Source organism: Delphinapterus leucas, chromosome 16, assembly GCF_059928025.1.
Source record: "Delphinapterus leucas isolate spDelLeu-1000000601 "Yukka" chromosome 16, BTC_Dleu_Yukka2, whole genome shotgun sequence".
Classification (NCBI taxonomy): domain Eukaryota; kingdom Metazoa; phylum Chordata; class Mammalia; order Artiodactyla; family Monodontidae; genus Delphinapterus; species Delphinapterus leucas.
The window spans coordinates 7,501,410-7,519,945 of record NC_143144.1 but is presented as its reverse complement, the minus strand read 5'-3'; the positions used below and the strand labels follow the sequence as shown (position 1 = coordinate 7,519,945).

At 44.5% G+C, this 18,536-nt stretch overlaps 1 protein-coding gene across 1 annotated transcript in view; it reads left to right on the top strand.

Annotated features, from left to right (window-relative positions):
- PCNX2 (pecanex 2) overlaps positions 1-18,536 on the top strand; it is a 278,237-nt gene that overhangs the window by 223,102 nt on the left and 36,599 nt on the right. The window lies entirely within an intron of this gene.

Below are 18,536 nucleotides of genomic sequence, written 5' to 3'. Positions count from 1 at the left end.
TGTGGGTAAGTCATTTAGCGTCTCTTAGCTTTTTTTTTTTTTTTTACCATCTGTAAAATGATAATAAGAATGGCTGCCTCATAAAGTCGTTGTGTGATTTAAGTGAGGTCGCGTACGAGCAGGCACTACACGAATGCTTACTGCCCTGTGGTGACTGAGTTGGCCTGAATCTGGGAAGTGTGACTCTGGTTTTTCCATGAATCAGACACTGCAGTTGTGTCGCGATCACGCAGGGATCAGCGTCACAGATGTGCTCATGGGCCCGTCTCCTGGGCTCTTTGTTTATCCTTGATTCATACACGCCTTTCTCCAATACAGCCCTCCCTCTGTGTCAGGCAATGTTCTAATGCTGGGGATGCAGTGGGCACGTGACCTTGAGTGTTACCCTCATGACGTGGAAAATGAACAAGTAGACAAATGAGCAAAGCAGTCACAGCTTGCAGAAAAGGTGTAAGGAGGTGAATAAGGGTCTGTGACCAAAATCACTGCAGAGGGTGAGGAAGTGGTACATGAGATGGGATCGTCAGGGAAGGATCCTGAGGAGAACAGGAACAAGAATGTTCTAGGCCCAGAACTGGGAACTGCTGAATGTCTGAGTCGGGAGCAACTGGGGAGGAATGACTTGACCAGAGAGGGTGGGAGGCCGGGTCATGGGGGCCTCCTGGCCAGGGGGAAGGGCTGCATTTTTCTTCTGTGCACAGTGGGGAGCCATGGAGGGTTCTGGAAAGGGGGATGCCTGACCTAGTTTGCACCTGAAGAGCTCGTTCTGGTAGCCGTGTGGAGAGGGTGCCAGAGGGGACGAAGGCAAAAAAGGGGGGGACCGCTTAGGAGTGTCCTGTAGTCACCCCAGCAGGAGAAGATGCTAGAGGCACAGACGTGCTAGGAGGCTCGGAGGTGGACGGGCCCACATGTTGGGGCGAGGGAAGCCGGAGTGCTCAGGCTACTCCCCGCTTTCTAGGTTGAGTGCCTGGTGGACAGGGGTGCGTTTACTGAAGCTGGGAAGCCTGAACGAGGAGCAACACTTTTGCATTTGAGGATGCAACCAACAGCTCCATTTTGGGTACTTTCAAATGCGCTTGATTCATCCAAGTGAATACGTCAGGTAGCTAGTTGGGCGTATGGGTCTAATATTCACTTGGGAGACATTTATTCAGCACTGCTAGTACTGCTAGTATGTCAAGCACTGGCTTAGGCGCTTCGAGTACAGAAGTGAAGGCCCCGCCTTAAGGAGCTTGGAGCCTCGTCGCAAGGCAGACACGCGATGGGCAGTTACGGCTCAGCGAGGTGAGTGTTAAGGTGGCACTGTACATGGGATGCTTGGGGGCCAGAGAAGGGGCACTGCAATCGGACCGGAGTCTGGTCAGCTCAACAGAGGAGGGAACAGCTGGTGTGATGACAAAGAGGCACGAAGGAGCCAGATGCGGTTTCCAGGTGGTTTGGGAAGAAGGGGTCACAGAAAATGCTAGAAGGGTAAACAGGAGTCAGGTCATGGCCATCCAGAACCTCACAGTGACTAAAGGACACCTTTCACCCAAGAACAATTGGCCATTTCTTCACTTTTTAAAAACTATTACCTGAGAGGATTCTTGTGCATCCTTAGAAATTCTAGGAATCTAATTTAGGGAGGTTATTTTGGAAAAGGTTTTTGGGCTGAGGGAGTCCAATGATCAAATGATCAGATTGTACAGAAAAGAGGGGCAATGTTTCCCTGGCATTTTGCACAAATGCCAGAAAATGCCACGGAAGGTGGTGGAAATTAAGTGTCTCTGGTGCAGTAATGCAATAGAATTGCCTATTTTGACAGCTTCCTGTTTTTCCCGAAATTCAAAGGAAGAACTTTTAAGGTTTGCTGAGTTAAATCTGAGTTACTGTTATAGCGCAAGTTCTATGTGGCTTACAGCTTTTTTCGCAAGTTAACCCATCTTTGAATCGAAGGGGCTCAAAGTTAATTAGATTCTAGAAGTCGGCCAGCCCCTCGTCACCAACAGGGGTTCTTTTATTTTGCAGTACACGGGCCTCTCACTGTTGTGGCCTCTCCCGTTGTGGAGCACAGGCTCCGGACGCGAAGGCTCAGCGGCCATGGCTCACGGGCCCAGCCGCTCCGCGGCATGTGGGATCTTCCCGGACTGGGGCACGAACCCACGTCCCCTGCATCGGCAGGTGGACTCTCAACCACTGCACCACCAGGGAAGCCCAACAGGGGTTCTTTTAAAAAACATTTTTTGTATTGATGTATAGTTGATTTACAATGTTGTGCTAATTTCTGCTGTACAGCAAAATGACTCAATAACACACACGTATACATTCTTTTTCATATTCTTTTCCATTATGCTTTATCCCAGGAGATTGAATATAGTTCCCTCTGCTATACAGAAGGACCTTGTTGTTTATCCATCCTATATATACTAGTTTGCACCTACTAACCCCAAACTCCCAGTCCATCCGTTTCTCTCCCCCGCTCCCTCTTGGCAACCACAAGACTGTTCTCTATGACTGTGTGTCTCTTTGTTTTGTAGATAGGTTCATTTGTGCCATATTTTAGATTCCACGTATAAGTGATATCATATGGTATTTGTCTTTCTCTGTCTGACTTACTTCACTTAGTATGATGACCTCTAGTTGCATCCATGTCACTGCAAAGGCATTATTTCATTCCTTTTTATGGCTGAGTAGTATTCCGCTGTACACATGTACCACATCTTCTTTATCCACTCATCTGTCGATGGACATTTAGGTTGTTTCCGTGTCTTGGCTGTTGTGAATAGTGCTGCTGTGGACATTGGGGTGTTTAAGTATTTTTGAATTACAGTTTTGTCCGGATACATGCCCAGGAGTGAGATTGCTGGATCATATGGTAGCTCTACTTTTAGTTTTTTAAGGAATCTCCGTACAGTTTTCCATAGTGGCTGTACCAATTTATATTCCCACCAATAGAGTAGGGGTTTTTAATCTACCACAGTGAATGTTTTGGTCTCACCTCATACGAATTGTTTTCTTTTTTGACTTAACCATTCATGTCTAGGGCTGGCTACCAGCCCTGGCCCCTTCGTGCGCTCAGCCTCCAATGGGTGGGATGAGGCATCTTCACAGCTAGGTGGTCTCCGGGCTCCAAAGGGGGGAACACAAACACTGCAAGGCCTCTTATGGCCCAGCCTCCAGGACAGGCACCAAGTCACCCCTACCATCTTTCATCGACCCCAGCCAATCCCAAATACAGCTCAGATTCAGGTGGTAGAAAAGGGGCCCTGTCACACTGCACGAGTCACTGGGGGCCAATCTTATAACATACCAGACTCCAGAAACGTCACTGGGTGAAATATGGAAGGAAGCTGGGGACCAACATAGATGTGTTGGGCGCAAGACAGAGGCAGTGATCATGTAAAGTGATCGCCCAGGAATGATGTCTTGAGAAAAAAAGCCAGCTAGCCTGCCCCGATGCCCCTCACTCTTGTACAATACCTTTTCTTTGACCTAGTTCTGCTGGAGTTTGGAACACAGGGCTATTGAGAGGTCATATACCTTGACGAAATCTAAATTATGCTTTTGTTGCAGGAAGAAACCAGTTGACCTAAAAAGCCCGTTCTGTTTTCTATCTCTTTGCACCATCCAGTACCGTATTCCCAGGGAAGATCTTATTTTCTTCTTCCTCTTTGGGTATTTCCACAAGATATATTTTTAGGACTTCACTTTTCCTTCTGTTTTCCCATTTTCCCAAATAGCAGGCTTTATTTTGGTCAAATTTTCACCTCCTTCAGCACAACCTGGGGCAGTCAAAATACAAACGCGTTAGACCTCTCTCCTGAAGCGTACCGAAGCCACCAGTGAACAGATGAGCTGCTCCCAGCACAAGTCAACTCTGACTCAGGAAGTGAACAGTACACCCTAGAGGAAGCGTCCACACGGCCGGGGGCAAGAGCGTGCATCCATCTTTCACTGAAAGGGGATGCATTTGTATCCATAGGAATTTTTAGTTGCAAATGACAGAAATCATCTCTGGCTAACTGAAGCAGAAGAAGGGTTTATTGGAAGCTATTACACAGGGCACAGACTCGCTGAGATGGCTGGGGAAGCAGGCTTGGTGGCTATCACGCGAGAGCCTGAAATCACACGGCAGCGCTGAGCCTGTGAAGGGGTTGCACGTCAGCTGGTGGAGCCAGCACTACCCTCACATCACTGACGTCATGACCCTGGATATTGGATGCTACTGCTGTTATCACTTCTGCCCCCAAAACAGGATGAATGGCCTCTGCCACCACCTCCCCTTCCAGAACGCTTTCCACGTGAGCCCTGCTTCTTTGTGTCACTAGCTCATGCGTCCACATCTGGTGTGGGTGTGTCTGACGGATAAGATGCTGAGATCGCACGCACGCGCTCTAGATGCAAAGGAGAGGAGGACAGAGAGGGTATGACTTTTCAGTTCCTGTAGCAGGAGGTGACGACTCCCTCTCGCCGAGACTTATAACATGGGTACATTCGTTGCTGTCCTGCTAGTTGCTGTAATAGTTGAGTCCCAGATCTCAGGGGCTGACACAATAGATGTTTATTTTGCATTCACATAGAGTCCGATCAGTGAGAGGAGGTGGTGGGGTGAGGGGCTGGTACCATTCCACGCTGCCAGGGATCTTGGGCAGTAGAAGTTCTGCCTGTTCCCTAGAGCACTGCTTTCGGGGTCACCCTGGGCTTCAGTGTCAAGCTGGCAGAGAGTGGAGGATTGCGTGAAAGATTGTTATGGGCCAGTTCTGAACCTGGGATGCATCATTCGCTCTTAAATTCTGTTGTCCAGAATTGACATGACTATTGCGTTGGCCGAAAAGTTCCATAACATCTTATGGAAAAACCTGAACCAACTTTTAGGCCAACCCAATGTAAGAGAAATGTTGTCTAGCTGAGTACCCAGGAGAAGAAGTAAAAAGGTTTGGTGAACAGTTAGCTGGTCTCCGGCACTGTGGGTAGTTTCCAAACAGAATAGGGGTTCAGATCCTGGGTAGCCCAAAAGATTGATCAGGGTTCACGGCACATCCTATTTCCACTGGATGGTACTATAGTGAATGATTGATACCAGTTCAAATCAAGAATACAAGCAAAGAAGCCACGTTCTCTTCTCCTCCTTTTGGCCTATGCATCCCAGAATAGAAATACAATTTTTTGTGGCTCAGCGTGTAATGAAACAGGACTGTACAGCTGCTCTTGGGCTTATGAGTATCCCTCGCGTTTACCCAACCAGAGAGCCTTGAAGGAAACCATTCAAGCGTTGGCAGATTAATCACTGGCTTTAAATCTAAGTCGAGGAAACGGATAATGCACTTTAGAAGGTCCAGAGTGTGAGGGGCACAAAGTTCAAGCCTTTGCAAAAGAAACGGAATCCGTTGGATTGGAAAACGCATTTAACCATAATCCGAGTAGGTGGGCACAGAGAGAAGGGCAAGTGAGAACTGATTATCTGTTCAGTCCATGTCTGTTCTCTGTTAGTCACCCAGGTGATCTAGGTGGATGGCTTATTTCTCTAAAAGAGGAGAAACATGAATGAGGAGGGCAGAGCTGCCATCAAGAGCAGTCAGGCAACTTGAATACTGTCTTTAGAACCGAAGAATAGAAGAACCAAGCATAGGAGGAAAAATAAGGGCATTGCAGGGAATCCTTTATGACATACAAAGCGCTCTCTCACCTGTGCAGGTGACCTCTACCCTCAGAACGGCCATAATCCCAACGCATCCTCCCCTTTAACTAATGGGGAAATCAGGCTCCCGGAGATGAATTCTTATCCGAGGCTCACAGCTACTTAGTGGTAGAGTTGGGCAAACCCACACGACTCTCTTAACTTCTCTTTCTACCTGACCATTTCCTGTTTTTACATTCTACCTTTCGGGTATTTGTTTGAAATTTGTGCTATGGTGTTCATTCGGTTTACTAACCACTGAGTAACTGGGGTATAATGCCTTCAATCACTTGTATAGCCGTGCAAAAGTTCCATATCATTTTCCCAGTTGCACAGAAAACGCCACTTTAGGTCAGGATGTTCAACTGGGCACACACGCGACTTGGCTTCTCAGAGTGTCAGTTCCTTCATCAAAGCCTCGGTGTGATTATAAGTTCTTTCCAGCTCTGACGGCCCATCAGTCCAGGAGATATAAAATGCTTCCACCATATCATGACTGGGGGAAAGTTGAACTTCTGCCTGCTGGAGTTTGTTATAATTTCCTCCCAGGGAATGGGTGTTGCTGGTAGATGGCCCAGTGCTTGGAACCACGGCTGGTGTCAAGGGGGGACGTTAAGTAGCTGCTGGCTTCCTGCTGGTACAGGGTCACCAAAGGCAAGGTGGACATGCCTAAGCGCTAGTCCACCGGCTGAGGATCGGATCGGGCATCAGAAGCATTTCCATGACGACGAGGCGGCGTGGAGGAATTTCAGGCCAAGGGAAGAGGAGGGCTTGCTATGTGGCAGGTGATGGAATCCGAAGGGCTGGGAGGATGGAACCCACGGTGGGGCGTTAAAGAAAAGGCGTGAGCGTGGGAGGAGGACGGGGTAGAGAAGTAGTCCATCCCCAGCATGAAGAGTGCGCTTGAGATCCGTGATCATGACTTTAAAAGAAGACCCATTAAGATTGCTCGTAATTTTCCCTAAGCCACATCCAGCTTCATGGGTGCAGGTGTGAAGGGCAGAGGTGGAGTTAATCAAGGCTGGGGTTGAGCCAGATGAATGTCGTGAAGGCAAGGACAAGGGTGTGATAGTGATTTTGATGCCTGGCCGTGGAAGGTAAGCTGAGAAAGAAGGGCGGGGAGGGTGTGAGAGAGGTGGAAATACCACCTGGGGAGAGGACTTCCTGGATCTGGGGAGGGTACCAGGATGGTTGAAGTTGAAAGCGTAAAGGAAATGGTTGCTGGAGATGACGAGGTTTGGAACAGATACTTACAGAGGGGAAGCACTTTGGGGTAATCCGGGTCCAGGGTTACAGTCGGGTGGAAGGTGAGATCATCGGAGGGTGGACGTCAGGTCAGGATGTCGGAAGGAGCATCTCGGTGGATACTGAAGTCCCAAGAGTGATGGCAGGAGGTACGTTGCAGAGTGACAGCGAGCCAGAGCCAGCATCTCCACGGAAGGACTGGACGTAACCTAGAGGGGCTGTAGAGGATGTCAGCAAGAGAGGGTGGGGCAGGTCCAGTGTGTCCCCTGAAAGCATCAGCTGGAAGTACTCCTGGGAGGCGTGTTCAAAGCAGTCCGTCCCACTGGGGAGCATTGCAGACCCACTGGGCAACAGGAGGGGCCATCCTTCCAGCCGAGCGCCTAGAAGAGAGGGGAGTACATTCAGAAAAGCTGGGAAATATATCATGAGCCCCAGCGGGGGCACAGAGAAAGAATTTCAAGGGTCTGTGGCCTGGGTGCGGAGGAGGTGATGATTACGATGGGGTCAGAAAATGTAACTTCTAGAACAGTGTGGGGATTCGACTGCAGGGCTTGAGCTGCAGTGGCTTGAGCTGCAGTGAAACAGTATTTTCTCATGGGACGATGAAGCGGAGTCTGTCATCTGAGGCTGCGTCACGTGCGTGGAAAGTTTCGAGGCTGCTGAAATGAAATTTATTTATGCGTGTAGATATGCCTGCAGCCTTCAATATCCTTGTTAGTATAGGATTGCTACGTTTTATCACAGTAAGATCTGTTTTCCAAAAATCATCTTAGGGGAGATCTTAGAAAATTATGTGTATTTATATACACAGACATATATATCACATATTTATTTATTGTATTACATATAATAAATATATATTTAAGAGTCATTTGATAAAGTGGGATTTTGGAACACTCAAGAAAAATGATATCAGAAATGCATTATGTTATGTGGACATTTACCTCTTCTATTATTTGTGGAACTACATTTTTCTCTGCTGATTTATTCATTTCTCACTATTTCCTCGCAATGAATGATACTGCATTTGTATATATTTTCTACGTTCCCATGTGATCAAATATTTCCAGTTTTTGTTCATATCCTAGTTCAAACAAGAAAACATAACCAATGCAGATTACTCTGTCCTTTTATTTAAAACAGAGGGGCGGTGGTGAAAACGACGTTTGCTCTTAGGTGTTTGTATGTGTAGATTGTGAATCTTTGCCATCAGGACGAGATGCTGAGCATGTGGCCACACATGGTGGGCAGTCTGTGTTTGTTGATAACAAAACAATAAGTAAATACTTGACAACCAAAGCCAGTTTACTTTCAGTGTTCTCGCACAGTTTGTACATTCAGTTTTTTATTCCTACAGGCTATGAAAAATTGACTAAGCCAGGTTCTAACAGGCTGTGAGACCCTCGAAGGCTGGGCCTCCTGCCTGTCTCCCCGTGCACTGACGGGCTCATGGAGGGATGCCAGGTAGAGGTTGGTTGAGGGAGGAAGGAGAGACAGTCTGAAGTTTCTTGAGCACCAGTTATGTGCCAAGTACCATAGTAAGCCCTTTGCATATATTATCAGAATATTCTTCGTAAGCAGCCTATACAGCAAGTAGGTATTATTATCTCTCTTTTAGACATGACATAATTGGGTGAATGAGGTTTAGTAAGTCGCCCAAGGCCACAGAGTCACCAGTGGTGGCGGAGGGGTAAACGCCTAGATGTGGCTGACTCCAAAGTCCATGACCTTTGTAGTAAATCCCTCTGCCTTGGAGGGAGGAGGGAGGAGGGAAGGAAGGAAAGAACAAAGGAAGGAAGAAAGGAAAGATAAATAAGGAGACAATATGGGGAAAAGAGAACGAGTAACCATTTTTTGGTTGTTGAAATTCAAAAATAAAACTTTTACCTGAATATGCGGCTAAGTGTTAATATGGCATCGCCTCTTTTAGCAGCTCAGTTTCTTGAACTGCCAACTGCCTTAGCAAGCGTGAAAGCTGGACGGCTCCTGCAGAAGGAACATGGAAAGCAAAGGCATAGTTAGTTATCAGGACGTATCCCCACATTACCATTGGGTCTGGAAAATATCCCCCCAAAATGAGATATATGTTCCTGTCTGTGTGCAATGTTATCAGCCCTTTCATAGTTAGGCTAACACCCCATAATCACCAGCCTGCGGGGACATTTTAAAAATATCTGGGTAACCTAATCTTATCTAAAATTAATCCAACCCAAACGCTTATCCTAACTGGCTAATCCACGTAGAGCCATAGCTCTCACTAATCTTGGAACTAGCTAGAATTCTGTCTTCTCTATGGCAACATCTAGGTCATTAGCAAGTCTTTACTTCTTTTGTCTACCCAGCTTGAAGAAGCTGTTAGGTCCCTAGGTTCCAAACTTCACCCAGGAAATAATAGGTTCTCCACTCAGAATTCCTCAAATTGTGTGACATGTTAGTAAACAAGACAAAGCCCTGCTTGTCCAGATAGCAAGTCTGGGAAAGGAGAGGGGCTTTCCTGGTGAACATTAACAGAGTCTGCATACTTTAACTTTCAACACTCAAAAAAAAGAGTTTGTGGGAGAAAAGCCAGATAATACAACTTTGAATTAAATATTAATCAGAAAGGGACCAACTCAGTAAGGTTGAGTGCATTGGTTTTCTCATGGAAATGGACCAGGCGTGGAGGGAAGCATGTCATTCACAGGTATCATTATTATGTATATTTCAACTTTTCTTATGCTTCATACCTGCCCAGTGTAAGTCTCCCTGTGCACTGTGTGATTTTGTTTATTTCATTTTCTCCTGTGGGCTGGTAGAAAAAAGTAAATTCAGGGAACTTTTGCTTGTAATTGGTCAAGGCTCATGAGACACTGTGTGATAAGGGGAAAATACTGATTTTTAAATTCAAAAGACCAGACCCTTCTACTGGACAAGTTGCTTTTAAGACTCAGTGTCCTTATTTTTAGTAGAAAAAATTACGTCTGGATAACCAGGTTGATGTGTGCAATCAGTGAGATGCTATCAGAGAAGTCACTTTTTAAGTTGGTATGTATCCCGTAAAAAGATGATGTATTGAAATAAAAATTCTCTGAGAAAAACTGTTAGACCACATTCAAAATCTATCCTGCCGAACAGGTCATGAAAGAAGTTGTATTCCTATGAACAGATCTTAAAGCAAATTGAGGGTCCTTGGGAGAGAAAATTGTTATAATAAAAAACCTCTGCTATCCCCACAAAATCAAACATGCTATAAACTATTTTAACATACTTTTCTTCCACTGCACACTGAGCAAATACACTTCTCCTAGGTTCTCAGTGTGACACTTAAAAGACACTCGGGTCGAATGCGGCCGAAGGAATGGAAATTGGGACTGGGGAGAAATTGTCCAGTAAAAGAATAAAAAACTAAACTCATCATTGTCTCGACAGGCCAACCCTGTTCCTTGTTTTAGTTCTGCTCTGTGGCCATTTCTCCATCTTTAAGGTTAGATTAATTTAAAGGGGGTGATTATCAAATGGATGTTTAGCAACTAGCAAGTAGGAAGTGTAATGGGACAGATTTACATATAAACAGACTCTTGTTATAATAAGTATTTCTTTCCAGAAATTAAATCTGGTGATGTCTAGCAGATACAGGGTCATCTCCCAGGGCAGGTCGCTGGGGATAGATGACCTGCATGTTCCTGTAGCCTCATGTTCTAAGATTCCGTCCCAGAGAACTAGCATGGGGTGGAGGAAGGGCTGAGAAAGCCATCTCCATGACATTGAAGCTGCAGGAGAAATTTTGGGGAAAAAATTCCACCGTGACCTTCTAGAAATGTCAATCCTTCAAAAATTTTTAAACAGCTTTCTCTGACATTATTTCATTTGGTCACAAAATGGCCCTTGATCTAACCAACTAGCAAGAAGTAACGATAGAGTTCCAGTCTGAAGAAAAATGTTCTGGAAGTCCTCGTTATGACATGTATTACGTGTATTACGGTATCATAAGGGGCACTAAGAATGCATCTCCAACAAGCACTAGCAGGGCTAAGCCCTGTCTCTCACATCTTGTGTTTCCAACGTGCAACACACGCTGGGCTGTGTGAGGTCCCAGTGTTCAGGGAAGTGGACTATTTTGTACTTAGCAATGACTATAACTGATGGCCTCCTCCTTTTGTGGCCCTGTGGCCTCAGAAGGAAATACATTTTATTTAATAATAGTCCAACACACATCCCAAAGTGTGTGTCTGTAAATCCCACCTGAAGCTTGAAAAGCATTGGCTTAACCGTATCTATGCCTACTTCTCTTCCACTCCATGAGCAGGGACTGGTTGTACTTGCAGGACAATCTAAACTGCTCTCTGTCAGCCCCTCCTGGTGACCTCATTGCTTGGCATACGGAAAACACCAGCCTGGCACGTTGGGCTGATGAAGGCCGTGGCCATTTGAAAACTCAGCTCAAATAAGTCTCTAGTACAGTTGTTTTATTAAACCATTATTAGTGGATAAAACTAAACATAACAATGTTGATGATATTTGGGGTTTTCTGTGGAATCCAGTTGCCAGAGTCTTTGGGACAACGCACATCAGATAAGGAGAAAAACTTTAGGGCTGGGAGGCCCAGTCTTTAAAATATGTTGTGCATTTGGGCTTTAATGTGCCTGCTCTTGCTGGAAGGTTGTAAACAAGCTGACATTCTTTGAGCGCAGCCTTGCTGCTTCAGGGGACCATTTTTAATGCATCCCTTTGAAGTCCCCGTCACATAATGGCTCCCCCTCTCCATCATTTCCTCCGACCTCTTGGTAAACAGCCTGGACCCTGGTTTCAGTCCCCAGCACTTTTCACCTGAAATGGGACTGTGGGTGGCTGATTGCCCCATCTCCACTTTACTCCCCCAAGGCTGTAGGGGAAGGTTTCTTAAGTGCAACTTTCTTCCTGTTTCCTTGGGATTTAAAAACCCCTGTGACCTACCTGTCACCTAGAGAATGAAGTTCAAATGTCTCCATAGGACTCAACTTCCCACTCCAGCCGGACTGCCCTGAGCCTCCCCTCCCCCCTTCAGGGATCCTGGCCCAGGCTTCCCAGCCAGGAGGGCACCTCCCCGACTTTTGTTTGCTAGCCCGCCCTCCGTTTCTCACATCGCACAGACGTTCTCCTTTGGCTTCCCAGCTTTCCCAGGAGAATGTCACCTCTGCCTCCAGCTTGGTGGACCACTGAAGCAGGCGCGCCTACGCTAACCAGCCGTGCAGAATAGCTACACTCCTGTGCTCGTCAGAGAGGACGTTGCAATTCACTGCCCCTCAATGCACAGTAACTGTCAAAACTAGCTGGAGATTGGACCTTCCCGGCGGTCCAGTGGTTAAGACTCCGTGCTTCCATTGCAGGGGGCACAGGTTCGATCCCTGGTCTGGGAACTAAGATCCCGCATGCCGCACAGCGCGGCCAAAAAATTAAAAAAAAAAAAAAACAACAATAAAAAACTAGGTGGAGAGAAATGGTCCATACTAAGGATTTCCTGAAAGGTATGAAGTTGTCCCAGTCCTCCTGCATCCCCACCGTCTACCCTTGGGTGACACCAGACCTCTGGAGAACCACATACCTAAAGCTGAATTATTTTGGCCACCTATAGAAATTTTTTTAATTGTACTTTGGCCATATTAGAACAGCTCTGGAACATCGTGACTGTACCTGCCATGCAATGCCGAGAAGGATGATGGTCTCCATACTGTACAATGTTCTCTCTTAGGAAGGTCCTGGGGATGTCATCTCTCTGGTGTCTTAGCCAGAAATAGCTATGATCCTTCCAAGCAATTATATTGTTTTGGTCTTAAGGACACGAGAAACTCAAGTTATCTTTCTACAGTGCTTGCTAGAAAGCCTGAGTGAAATCAGTGGCCCACCTTTAGCAAATATATAGGACATCATAGAATGAAGTGAAGGTCTCTTGACATCCTTCTGGCTTCATTATATTTTTCCTGTCCCCATTGCCACTTAAATTTTATCATTTGCTTTTGTACTGTGTATGCCTTTTTATTATTTATTTATTTTATAAATTTATTATTTATTTATTACTTTTGGCTGTGTTGGGTCTCCCTTGCTGCGCGCGGGCTTTCTCTAGTTGCGGTGATGTGGGGCTACTCTTCGTTGCGGTGCGCGGGCTTCTCATCATGGTGGCTTCTCGTTGCGGAGCACGGGCTCTAGGCGTGCGGGCTTCAGTAGTTGTGGCTCGTGGGCTCTAGAGCGCAGGCTCAGTAGTTGTGGCACACAGGCTTAGTTGCTCCGTGGCATGTGGGATCTTCCCGGACCAGGGCTCAAACCCGTGTCCCTTGCGTTGGCAGGTGGATTCTTAACCACTGCTCCAGCAGGGAAGCCTCTGTGTCTGCCTTTTTGAATGGACTTCATTCCTTTTTGGAATTTAGTATGAATAAATAAGCCAGGCCTGGCCAGTCACTGGTAAGGATGCCCAATGGTTCTTAAATGGGGGAAGTCTTGCCCCCTTGGCAACAGGGAAAGGGAGGAGGAAAGGGTCAGGTAGCCAGGAGAGGGTTACCTCACACAGCCGCAATGGCTGCACTCTGGAAATTGATGCATATCCTGTGTGCAAAGTATCTGGGGTCGACTAGGCACACTGTCATTTCAATTTTCACAGCTTTCATGAGGCACGCTTATCTATCGGGATGAAGAGACTCCAAGATACTCTTAAAATTCATTTTAAATATTTATTTATTTATTTGGCTGAGTCAGGTCTTAGTTGCAAGACACGGGATCTTTGTTGTGGCGCACAGGCTCTTCGTTGTGGCATACAGGCTTCTCTCTAGTTGTGGCGCACGGGCTCTCTAGTTGCGGTGCGCGGGCTGAGGTGCCCCCATGACATGTGGGATCTTACTTCCCTGACCAGGGATCGAACCCACGTCCCCTGCATTGGAAGGCAGATTCTTAACCACTGGACCACCAGGGAAGTCCCTCAAAATTCATTTTAAAAATGGTTAATATGTATAACTGATTCACTTTGTTATAAAGCAGAAACTAACACACCATTGTAAAGCAATTATACCCCAATAAAAATGTTAAAAAAAAAAGTGGTTATTGAATGCCTTCTATGTCCCACTGACTTAGGCCATGAGAACACAGCAACATGAAAGATGCCAAGAGTTCGGTTCCATGGAAACTCCAGAGACAGCCATCCGGGAAAGGTCACAGTGTAGGGGCAGCAGACCTCTGGTCTTCCCTTTGGAGGGAATGTGCTCTAAACCCAGGGAGGCTCTCTGAGAAGGATATGGGCCTGATTTGCATGTGAACAGCAAAATTAGCGCCTTTGCAGACATGACTGGGTTTCATTATTTTCATATTCTTTTACAATGTGAACCCAACTATGAATCTTTTGTTCCTAAGAAAAGGCACCAAGACCTACCTGAACTGAATATTTATTAAAAACCTCAGGCAGTTACAGTGTCTCTACCAAGCCTAGCAGTCCTTCACAGCAAACCCCTTCCTCAGTGGTCCTCTTATCAGTGTAGAAATGAGCCCCTGCTTCTCACAAAGGATGGTGCTAACTTATTTCCTTCAGATGGTAGAAATCCAAATTCTGCCTCATCTCATGTACTCATAAATACACACACACTCCTTCCAGTTTGATGTAAAACAAACAAACAATGCTGGCATCAGCCCAATACGATAAAATGATTGACCTGGATGGAGAAAAAGGAAGGAGGGAAAAAAACCCTCGAGGCATGTCATTTAAAGTTTTGCTAATCTATTTGAGGTGAAGGTCCCCCCTTATGCTTCTCCTTTGTGAGATCTATTACTTCTTTCACTGGAAGAGCGTTGCTTCCCAAATCATATTATTAGCTAGCAGTAAACCAGTGCTGTTTATTGTGCCATTGGGGTGGGATGAGACCTCCCCCACCCCTGGAGCCTAACGTCCGGGGGTCCCAGTAGGTGGCTCAGTTAGGCCGCAGTGGTAGTTCGTTACTCACTCTGGGTGCCCCACAGTTCGCGATCTGAATTACTCACTGCTTGTGTTTCACCTGTGTATTTCTGTACATCTTTCCCAGAGGGAATAAGAGTTTTATATTACAGAATGAGCAAAGAGATCCCTGAAATGTTTAAAAAAGAGTGCTTTCAGCTAAGACCCAAAGCAATGAGGTCTTGGAGAAAGATGAATGGAATCCTAAGACCTGGGGTCAGTTCTTCACTATTTCACTTTATGTTACAAGAACCTGCTTGCTCTCCCCTTCCTGATCTTGACTCCTAGTTCATAGACTGTTATCCTAAGAGTTCTGCGTGTACTTTTTTATTTGAAAGTTGCAGTTTCTCATCTCTGATGTATTACGATCATCTCACGCATGGGTTCTATAGAGAGGCTTAGTTTAAGCATTGCTTTTCTTTATCTTCCTCCTGTAATGTAACAAGAGTCTGTTGCATCTGCTATGTATTTTCTCAGTAGGGTGTCTGTTGCCTGTAATACAGTGATCTGGATAAGAATTCTTTCATTTGTTCATCCAGCTAGTCCTTCGATCATTCCGCCAACCACCTTGTCATCACCTACTAAATACCAGGCATGGTGAATAATGAGATGGGATCCCAGCAAAAATGAATGGTGTGGAAGTGGGTGTAGGGACAGTTTTCATGTTTGCATTAAGTTTCAAAAGACACGTAAAAGGATTCAGAGACTTGCTTTTTTGGCCAAGACGGAGTAGCCAGTATTGGAATATCCTTCCTGCCACAAACAATGATAAAGCTAGAAAAAACATATTCATCAACTGTTTTCAGATATTGGACAATAGACAGTGCAAGGCTCTGATCATTGAAAGAGGGGAAGCATACAAAGTGAGCTCCCACGATTGTCCCTGCTTTCTTCCCAGAGGCGCTTTCTTATCTGTAGCAGCAGGGAGGTAGAGCCCAAAGAGAGCACAGTGGTCTTGTTTAGCTAGGGAGGTAGAATCAGAATTTGTGGGTCAGAGTACTAGGCAGGAGTGAATTTCACAGATAAGGAGCTACAGAAATCAGTATAGGGTGATTGAATGAATATTAACCTGCTTTTGTATAGCAAAAGCCTGTATCATCAAGACCTGACAGGGAACAGTAACTGGTGAGGTGAGCTAAATAGAGACGACAGAGGCCATATCGTGCTGAGAGATGTAGAAATTCCAGTTAGCCAGTGGAGAGACCTGGCTGAACATCCCAGGAATACACCTGAGGTCCAGAAAGACCAAGCTTTAGGAGTAAAGATATTCTCACCCTAGAATAAGGGCTACTGTAGACATTTCCAAACCAAGATTAAAAGCAAGTTTCAAAAGGATCAAGCTGACAAGCTGACGTGCAAATAAATTGACTCATTAACAGAACATAACTCTCTCTAAAGGAAGAAAAAAAACAGTCCTGACTGTCAATACTATAACATCAACAATACCTAGCATGTAATAAATGTGTGTAAATATGTAAATAAGCGGAAAAAAAGTGACCCATAACCAGCAAAACAAAACAAAATAGAAACACACCCAAAGATGTTGGAGTTAACAGAAAAGAAGTTTCAAACAGATATTAATATGTTTAGGAATTCAAAGGAAAATTATCATAATGAATGAATTAATTGAGACTGTCAATTGACAGGAAAAAAACTGAAATTCCGGGAATGAATAAAACACAATGTCTGAAATGAAAAACTTAGAGGATAGGCTTAACAGGAAAAAAAAGGATCAATGAACTTGAAGACAAGGCAATAGAAACCATTCAAACTGATGTGCAAATAATGAAAAGATTAAAGAAAATAGAGATTCAGTGATGTGTGAGACAATATCAAGCATCCTGACATATGTATAAGTGGAATCCCAAAAGGAGAAGCAATAAATAGGGGCAGAAAAAATTGAAGAACTATTATTCAAACATTTTAAAAATTTGATGAAAAATATCAATTCATAAATCCCAGGAGCTCAGCACACCCCAAGCAGGATAAACACAAAGAAAACCAAACCTAAGTGCATGATCATCAAACTGCTGAAAAGTAAAGAATAATTATAAGAGCGTCTGAGATTTTTTATTGTCATTTTTTCAGGACTGTGAGAAAAATTTAAAAACACATAATATACTGGGAAACAACTATGTGAGTTAATCACTAACATCTCATTAAAAAATAATGCAAGCCAGAAAATAACGCAATGATATTTTTTAAGTGCTGGAAGGAAAATAAAACTCAACCCAGAATTCTACATCTAGGAAAATGAAGGCAAAATTTAAGTTTTTACAGATAAAGAAGAGTTGACATAATCACCAGATAGCCTGCGCTGCAAGAAATATTGAAGGAAACTCTTTCAGCTGAAAGAAAATGATAGCAGATGGAAAATTGACTCTACATAAAAGAATGAAGATTGCCAGAAATGGTGAATATGTAAGCAAAGATTTTTTATCTTTGTAAGCCTTTACGGAATTGATTGTTTAAAGCAAAATAATAACAAACTATTGTGGGGTTTAAATGTTAATATACATTAAAGTAAAATGCTTGAATAACACAAAGGACATGAAGGATTAAATATACCATTGTAATAGTCCTACGTCACAGGAAGAGTAGTATGAATTTTACCCATGTGATAGGGTAAAAATGCACATTATAATTCCTAGAGAAACTGCAAAAAATAAAACAGAGTTATAGCTAACTGATTTAAAAGCCGATACATAGTAAGTCACTAAAAGTTATTCAGCACGCTCCCCCCCCCCCCGCGCCCAAATATCGGAAAGAATGCAAAGGAAAAAAAATGGACGAATTAAAAAAACTGCAAGATGGTTGATTTATACCGAGTCATATAAATAAGCGCGTTAATGTAAATGGACTAATCATTGCCATTAAAGGGTGGACATTCATCAAACTGATAAAGAAGCAAATCCTAACGATGGGCAGTTTACAAGAGACACGTTTTAAATACAAAGACATGGATAGATTCAAAGTAGAATGATAGAAAGGTTTTTTCTAAGATTTATTTATTATCTCTTAATTCAATTTTATTTATTTTTGGCTGCGTCGGCTCTTAGTTGCAGCATGCGGGATCTTTTGTTGGGGCACGCGGGCTCTTCATTGCGGAGTGCAGGCTTCTCTCTAGTTGTGGCATGCAGGTTTTCTCTCTCTAGTTGTGGCGCGCAGGCTCCGGGGCACGTGGGCTCTAGTTGAGGTGCTCAAGGTCAGTAGTTGTGGCGCGCAGGCTTAGTTGCCCTGCGGCATGTGGGATCTCAGTTCCCCAGCCAGGGATCGAACCCGCATCCCTTTGCATTGCAAGGTGAATTCTCTACCATTGGACCACCAGGGAAGTCCCAAAAGGACAGAAAGTTTTATCCCTTACAAACACTAATTATGAGGAAACTAGAATAGCTGTATTAATATCAGATTCAAGACGAGGTATATTACCAAAATACAGATATTTCATCATGACTGAAGAGTCAATTCATCAAGAAGACAAAACAGTCCTAAATATGCATACACCTAATAACAGAGCTGTAAGGAATAAAAACTGAGTAGGTGAGTTACAAAACAATTTACCTGAATGAAAATTTTAAACACAATATAAAAAAATTGATGGGGTACAACTAAAGCAATTCATAGAGAAAAACTTACTTTTTTTGTGCTTCCTTTTTCCTTCTGTCAGTAACTAAGGACTCAATTATCTTGATAAAGATACAAGCCACC